This window comes from Rana temporaria, chromosome 8, assembly GCF_905171775.1.
Source record: "Rana temporaria chromosome 8, aRanTem1.1, whole genome shotgun sequence".
Classification (NCBI taxonomy): Eukaryota; Metazoa; Chordata; class Amphibia; order Anura; family Ranidae; genus Rana; species Rana temporaria.
This window is the reverse complement of record NC_053496.1, coordinates 178,785,729-178,793,978: the sequence shown is the minus strand read 5'-3', so window position 1 is coordinate 178,793,978 and position 8,250 is coordinate 178,785,729. Positions and strand designations below refer to the sequence as shown.

The window sequence follows — 8,250 nt, the reverse complement described above, 5'->3', positions numbered from 1 at the left end:
TTTATTTTTTTTATTTAATAAAGGACTTTTTTCCACGGTGTGTGTTTTTTTACAACTACTTACACTTCCTTTGTGAAATGGTAGAGGTACAATGTACCCCATTATCAATTCACATGGGGGGGCCAGGATCTGGGGGTCCCCTTTGTTAAAGGGGTCTTCCAGATTCTGATAAGCCCCCTACCCGCAGAACCCCACAACCACCGGGCAAGGGTTGTGGGGATGAGGCCCTTGTCCCCATCAACATGGGGACATCCTCCCCTTGTTGAGGCATGTGGCCTGGTACGGTTCAGGAGGGGGGGGCGCTTTCTCATCCCCCCCTCTTTTCTGCGGCCGCCCAGGTTGCGTGCTCGGATAAGGGGTCTGGTGTGGATTTTTGGGGGAACTCCACGCCATTTTTTTAAAATTAAAATCCACACCAGACCTGAAGGGTCTGGAATGGATATTTGGGGGGAAGCCCACGTCATTCTTTTTTTTAAATTGACGGCAGGGTTCCCCTTAATATCCATACCAGATCTGAAGGGCCTGGTAATTGAATTTGGGGGGACCCCACGCTTTTTTTTTTTTTATGAATGAGTTCTCTTTAAATTGCCGGGGGCCGACAATTCATTATAGCAGCGAGTCAGTTTTAAATGACTTTTTTTCATTCAGAAACATGCGCTATTTCACAGGCTTACTTTATACCCCCCCTAGGTACGAAATTTAAAGGAATATTTCACTTTTATTGTTTCACTTTAAGCATTATTAAATTCACTGCTCCTGAAAAACGTCCGTTTTTAAAACTTTTTTTTGCATTGATACATGTCCCCTGGGGCAGGACCCGGGTCCCCAAAGACTTTTTAGGACAATAACTTGCATATTAGCCTTTAAAATTAGCACTTTAGATGTCTCCCATAGACTTTAACAGGGTGTTCCGCGGCTTTTCGAATTTGCCGCGAACACCCCAAATTGTTCGCCGAACAGGCAATGTTTGAGTCGAACATGAGTTCAACTCGCACTCAAAGCTCATCCCTACTGGAGAGCATGACTTACAGGTACAGGGGGCGGGAAATCATACACACTGCCCCTGCCCATAGACACCCCTAGTCATTGTTCATTGGTTGAGATTTGTATAACTCCTCCTGTTTGAAGGAATGCCTGTGCTTGATTGGCCAATTGTGAGGCTAACAAGTTCTATTGTTATATAAATAAAGATTTCTCCCATTATAAGCAAGTCTGCCTGTGGAGCTAAGGATGAGAGGATGGTAGTCATGTCTGTTTACTTGAAAAGATACAAGAAACAGGGTTGTACACAGATGCAAAAGGCTGAAAGGGCGCTTTATTAGGAGACATGGATTACGCGCAGCGTATAGTGGAATATCCACAACAATATACAGTATATACTCTGCATTTAGTGTAGACTAGATACTCAGTGTAGACTTTGGGCTGGATTCACAAAGAGTTACGCCGGCGTATCAGTAGATACGCCGACGTAACTCGGAATCTAAGCCCGTCGTAAGTTTAAGTGTATGCTCAAACTGAGATACACTTAAACCTAGCTAAGATACGACGCCCTGCGCCGTCGTATCTTAGGGTGCAATTATTCCACTGGCCGCTAGGTGGCGCTTCCGCTGATTTCGGCGTAGAATATGTAAATGACTAGATACGCCGATTCACGAACGTACGCTTGCCCGTCGCAGTAAAGATACGCCGTTTCCGTAAGAGGTACGCCGCGTAAAGATAAAGCTGCCTTCTAGGTGGCGTAGCCAATGTTAAGTATGGCCGTCGTTCCCGCGTGGAAATTTGAAAATTTTACGTCGTTTGCATAAGTCGTCTGTGAATGGGGCTGGATGTAATTTACGTTCACGTCGAAACCAATACGTCCTTGCGGCATACTTTGGAGCAATGCACACTGGGATATGTACACGGACGGCGCATGCGCCGTTCGTAAAAAATGTCAATCACATCGGGTCACCAATCATTAACATAAAACACGCCCCCCTCATCCTCATTTGAATTAGGCGTGCTTACGCCGGCCCCATTTACGCTACGCCGCCGTAAGTTAGGAGGCAAGTGCTTTGTGAATACAGCACTTGCCTCTCTAACGATACGCTACGCCGCTGTAAAAATGCGCGGATCTACGTGAATCCAGCCCTTTATATTCAGGCAGTCAAGTATATATAACACATTGTATTGAAGTGGTTAAGGGGATCCATGTGCCAACATTTAAAAAAAATGTGGCGCGGGGGTCCCCTCCAAAATCCATACCAGACCTTAAGGAGAACCCTGCACCATTTTCTTTAAATGGTGTAGGGGGGTCACCAAAAATCCATACCAGATGTGAGCAAGCAGCCTGGCAGCGCCCCCAACCTAAACCATACCAGGCCATTTGCCCTTAACATGGAAAGGGTGGCCTGGAGTCCCCACAAAGCACCTTGTCCCCATGTTGATGTTGTTTGCCCTGAACAGACAGTGGGGTTTACAGTGACCCATCAGGCTGGGAGCTTCTATGGCAATATCTGAGTGGATTACAACAAGGGTGTCAGGAACCATGAATCAGACTGAGACAGAAAATGCAGTAAAAAAATAAATAAAAAAATAACGCCTTTATTGTAATAGAAACAAATAGTACAGATCAGGAACATAGTCAAAACATAAGCCAGGGTTCAGAAGCCTAAACCGGTAATCAGGAAGCCAGAGATCAGCGTAGTTGGAAGCCAAAAGATCAGGAACCAGAAGGGACCTCAGCCGGGCAAAGTCTTTAACAGGAACTCAGCAATAAGAATAAATATGGCCTCAGATTTGGTGGACAATAGGAGGAGGAGGAGGAGTACTGCCCATATTAGTAGGGGGAATAAGTAATGGCTTCTGCGCTACTACAAGTGAATAAAAAGTCTTCCAAAATAAACAGTTTAAGAAAATTGCAGCAACGACTCGTGGTGTATACAAAACAGCAATAAGCAAATAAGTGAAATAAGGTTATTGCGCAAAATCATCTATAAAACACATAATAATATTATACATAATATAATGATCAATAATATAAATAGTGCAAAGTGGTAAAGGTGACCAAATAAATCAAATAATAAAAAGACAGGTAATCAAGTCCATAAGTGAAGTGGCAGTAAACACTGCTAAAGTAAAAGAATAGATGTCCACCAATCCCAGAGAGTACGGTTGTCCCGATACCACTTTTTTAAGACTGAGTACAAGTACCGATACTTTTTTTCAAGTACTCGCCGATACCAAATACTGATACTTTTTTTTAATCTCATGTGACAGGTGCATATGTGTCAGTATTTTTTTTTTTATCTTTATCAATTTTTTTCAAAAAAAAATTTTTGACAATTTTTTTATTTATAATGGTTTCTTTTTTTTAAGGGGGGGGGGGGTGTGTGGACCATGTCAGTGTGTTTCTTTTATTTTTTTATTTTCCACGATAATTTATTTTATTTAGCCCTGTTGAGGGGCTTTGGTGAGATATCAGGGGTCTTAACAGACCTCTGACATCTCCCCTTTGATACAGGGAAAGGGACTAGGGACAAATATTCCCCAGTCCCTTTCTCAGCAGCATCAGCTGTGCTGAAAATTAAAGGAGAGAAGACAGCGTCTTCTCTTCATTCATAAACTGAAACATTGTAAACACGGGTTACGATGTTTCAGTTATGTGAATGGACAGAGTCAGTGATCACTGCCTCTGTCCATTCGGAGCAGTCAGGACTCTCATCCATGTCTTTATGGGCCTTGCTTTGTGCACTGGTCGAAATCATTTGGTGGGGGGGGGGGGGGGGAATTATGGTGTTTGGTTGTTTTTCAGGGGTTGGGCTTGGCCTCTTAGTTCCAGTGAAGGAAACTCTTAAGACATCAGCATACCAAGACATTTTGAACACATTTCATGCTCCCAACGTTGTGGGAACAGTTTGGAGATGGCCCCTTCCTGTTCCAACATGACTGCCCACCAGTGCACAAAGCAAGGTCCATAAAGACATGGAGGAGCGAGTTTGGGGAGGAGGAGGAACATGACTGGCCTGCACAGAGTCCTGACCTCAACCCAATAGAACACCTTTGGGATGAATTAGAGCGGAGACTGCGAGCCAGGCCTTCTTGTCCAACATCAGTGCCTGACCTCACAAATGCACTTCTGGAAGAATGGTCAAACATTCCTATAGACACCCTCCTAAGCCTTGTGGACGGCCTTCCCAGAATTGTTGAAGCTGCAAAGGGCGAGGCCAACTCAATATTGAACAGACGTCCACCAGCCTCTCTGACCAGCTGCTTAAATAAAGTCCCCGCCCTCTACTATTAACCCGCTCCTAAACCTGCACCAGGCTGACTCGTCTACAACAGAGCTCTTCCTACTATGACCCTCCAGATGTTCAGGAACTACAATTCCCACCATGCCTAGTCATGTCTGTGAATGTCAGAGTATTACAATGCCTCATTGGACGTGTAGTTCTGCAAGAGCTGGAGGGCCGAAGTCTGGAGATCCCTGATCTACAACATCAATAAGGAAGCTCACTCATATCAATTCTCTGGTGTTGCAAAAGGTTTCCTTTCCTAGTGAAAGATTTACCGCACTCTGAACATGATTATGGACACTCCCCTGTGTGAATTCTCTGATGTTTAACAAGAGGTCCTTTTCGAGTGAAAGATTTCCCGCACTCTGAACATGAATAAGGACGCTCACCTGTGTGAATTCTAAGATGTTCAACAAGGGTTCCTTTTACAGGAAAAGATTTCCCGCATTCTGAACATGAATAAGGACGCTCACCAGTGTGAATTCTCTGATGTTTAACAAGAGTTCCTTTTCGAGTGAAAGATTTCCCGCATTCTGAACATGAATAAGGATGCTTGCATGTGTGAATTCTTTGATGTTTAACAAGGGTTCCTTTTACAGGAAAAGATTTCCCGCACTCTGAACATGAATAAGGACGCACGCCTGTATGAATTCTAAGATGTGTAAAAAGATGTCTTTTCTGAGTGAAAGATTTCCCGCACTCTGAACATGAATAAGGACATTCACCTGTGTGAATTCTAAAATGTGTAACAAGGGCTGCTTTGACAGTGAAAGTTTTCCCGCACTCTGAACATGAATAAAGATGTTTACCTGTGTGAATTTTCTGGTGTCCAGCAAGTTCTCCTTTCTGAATAAAACATTTCCCGCACTCTGAACAGGAATAAGGACGCTCACCCGTGTGACGTTTCTGGTGTCTATTAAGGGCTCCCTTATAGATGAAAGATTTCCCACACTCTGAACAAGGGAAAGGATGCTCACCTGTGTGAACGCTCTGGTGCTGAAGAAGGTTTCCTTTCAGTGTGAAAGATTTCCCACACTCTGAACATGAATAAGGACGCTCACCCGTGTGAATTCTCTGGTGTTCAACAAGTTTTGCTTTCTGAGGGAAAGATTTCCCGCACTCTGAACATGAATAAGGACGCTCACCCGTGTGAATTCTCTGGTGTTCAACAAGGTTTGCTTTCCGAGGGAAAGATTTCCCACACTCTGAACATGAATAAGGACGCTCACCCGTGTGAATTCTCTCGTGCTTTGTAAGTTTTCCCTTCTGAGTGAAAGATTTCCCGCACTCTGAACATGAATAAGGACGCACACCCGTGTGAATTTTCTGGTGTTCAACAAGGTTTGCTTTCCGAGGGAAAGATTTTCCGCATTCTGAACAAGGGAAAGGACGCTCACCCGTGTGAATTATCTGGTGCTGAATAAGTTTTCCTTTCTGAGTGAAAGATTTCTTGCACTCTGAACAAGGGAAAGGACGCTCACTCGTGTGATATCTCCGATGTCTAAGAAGATTAGATTTCTTATGGAACGATTTCGCGCACTCTGAACATGAATAAGGACGCTCACCTGTGTGAATTCTCTGGTGTTCAACAAGTATTCCTTTCTGAGTGAAAGATTTCCCGCACTCTAAACATGAATAAGGACGTTCGCCAGTGTGAAATTTCTGGTGTTGCACAAGGTTTCCTTTCAGACGGAAATATTTCCCGCACTCTACACATAAATAAGGACGCTCGTCCGTGTGACTTATCTGGTGTCTAACAAGGTCTCCTTGCTGAGTGAAACATTTCCCGCACTCTGAACATGAATAAGGACGCTCACCTGTGTGAATTTTCTGGTGTCTAGTAAGTGCTCCCTTCTTAGTGTAAGATTTCCCGCACTCTGAACATGAGAAGAGATGGTCACCTTGGTGATCTCCTTCATGGGGTGAGGAAGATTCCTCGGGATTAGAAGGATCTGTTGATCTATCTGCAGTGTAAGATCTTACATGGATATTTACAATCATAGTATGTGATTGATGAGAAGATTCCCCCTGATCAGAGGGATCCATTGATGTCTCCGGACAGGAAGGTCTGTGATGTATATTTTGTGTATTTGGATTTCCTCCTGGAGGATCCTGTGTGATGACATTATCTTCTGACTTACAATTAGCAGATAATAGAAGATGTCTCTCCGAGGAATTCCTCACATCACATCCATCTGTTGGAAAGAAGGAAAAAAATATATAAAAAATCTAAGTAGATGACAAATAACTGGAGTTTTAGCCCCTACCCCCCGCATCGGTGGAATAAGTGGAAATGCCGATCTCACAACATAGCCCCTCCTGCCCACCCCTTGTCCCGGCCCTGCTTGGAACCCATCCAGGGGTCCCGCTAAGGGGAAACTCCACCACACAGTTCAGCTCTTTACAGCGTCCTCACTGATCACCTCCCATACAGGAACAGACCACAAGGTCCGATCCGGTTCAGAATCAGGAAGTGACACATGCAGGGGAAGGAACATCACAGCACCAAGTGTTTACTCTTACCACACCACACATTAACCCTTTAGTAGGCAAACACATATTTAACCTTTTAGAACCTGCCTATAGGATGATGTGAAGATCTGATAATTATCTAACATTTTTTTTTACACTACAATCCTTATACTTAGAAGTAAAATGAGACTTTAACCAGTTTTTTCCACAGTGTCTGTTACCTACCTGTGTCACAAGGTAGAGAAATGTCCTCCTGTTCACTTTTCATAATCATCCCAACCTCCTCCATGATTGGCTGATCACCCCCCACATACGTCTCTACTTCTTCTTTCACCTCAGCTTTTATATTAATCCATTCTTCACCCTACACCAAAATAATAGAAAACATCAATTAGAGTCACCTCAAGGCAGACATAAAAGGACACAAATGACACGTCATTCAGTATGTACCCTATGTTGGAAGAACACAAGGAGGAAGAGAACCCGCGATGACACGTGTTTGGGCTTAAGACCCACAAAAGGAGCTAGAAACGGGGATGGGGGGTAACAAAGGCTGCACTTCAGATGTTGAAGTAAAACAAGAGACTACACAGAAGAACGTCATCTCATGGCTTAGAATATATATTTACTTACCTGATGATGGTGAGGGATGGTGTGATCCTCCTGTATGGAATCCTGGGAATACAGAGGAGGGGGAAATCTCTCACTCTAAACCCCAAAGATGAAAGAAAAAAAAATATTGAGCAAGAGATTTAATAGAAAAATATCATCTCAGCTTAGAATGCTTTTGAATTCTAGTTGCTCAGCCCCACCTACCTGATGATGGTGAGGGATGGTGTGATCCTCCTGTGTGGAATTTCGGGAATACAGAGGACCTCCCTCCTCCATAGACTGCTGATCCCCGGACTTCTCTTCTTTTTCTACTTTAACCTCAACTTTGATGTCTTTCAGTTCTTCACCCTAAACCCCAAATATGATAAAACGGATTTTTAAAAATGAAACAAGGGATTAAATAGAAAAATGTTATTTTGAAGCATATAATTCTACAATGTATTTGAGTTCTAATTGCTCAGTCCCACCTACCTGATGATGGTGAGGGATGGTGTGACCTTCCTGTGTGGAATTCCGGGAATACAGAGGACGGGGACATCTCTCTGGTGGGTTCCCATTACTGGATCCATCTGTAGGAAACACACACACTGACTGAATACATTGTTTCTATGTGATTATCAGATGATGGGGGATCTAGGTGGAGCCTCCGTACTGCTCTCTCCTTTACAATAAAGTCTCCTCTTACCCGGTGATGTGAGGGGCGGCTGATTCTCCATCATGACGTCCTTGTAGAGATCCTTGTGTCCTTCTAATTTAATTATAATGTGATTACCTCCTCTGCTGCCAATTCCAACGTCTTTATTTAACTTCCTCACAACTCACCTCTCACCCAGAACTTCCTTTATTAGACCCCCTACATCACTTCCTGTTCCTTAGATACTTCACTTCCTGT

General features: G+C 43.7%; 1 protein-coding gene and 1 pseudogene across 1 annotated transcript in view; both read right to left on the bottom strand.

Moving 5' to 3' along the window:
- The window catches only part of LOC120910546 (zinc finger protein 850-like), a 1,103,195-nt gene that overhangs the window by 806,797 nt on the left and 288,148 nt on the right, over positions 1–8,250 (bottom strand).
- The window catches only part of LOC120910199, a 30,883-nt pseudogene that overhangs the window by 9,790 nt on the left and 12,843 nt on the right, over positions 1–8,250 (bottom strand).